This window comes from Plectropomus leopardus, unplaced genomic scaffold (assembly GCF_008729295.1).
Source record: "Plectropomus leopardus isolate mb unplaced genomic scaffold, YSFRI_Pleo_2.0 unplaced_scaffold57383, whole genome shotgun sequence".
Classification (NCBI taxonomy): domain Eukaryota; kingdom Metazoa; phylum Chordata; class Actinopteri; order Perciformes; family Serranidae; genus Plectropomus; species Plectropomus leopardus.
This window is the reverse complement of record NW_024663057.1, coordinates 1-211: the sequence shown is the minus strand read 5'-3', so window position 1 is coordinate 211 and position 211 is coordinate 1. Positions and strand designations below refer to the sequence as shown.

Genomic DNA, 211 nt, shown 5'->3' with positions numbered 1-211 from the left:
GGAGCGATTCACCACGGGCGGGCGTGACGCGCAGGCAGCTGTTCTCATGCGCAAGCAGCCATTCTCGTGCCCAATGGAGACGACGGCACCACGACAAGTGAGACCCGCCCCAGGAGGTTGCACTGGGCAGCAAGCGCTTGGGGGTCATCGCTTCTCGGCCTTTTGGCTAAGATCAAGTGTAGTATCTGTTCTTATCAGTTTAATATCTGAT

At 56.9% G+C, this 211-nt stretch overlaps 1 pseudogene; it reads left to right on the top strand.

Annotated features, from left to right (window-relative positions):
• Positions 1-146: 146 nt before the first annotated feature.
• Positions 147-211, top strand: LOC121939717 (annotated as a pseudogene; the record flags this gene model as incomplete).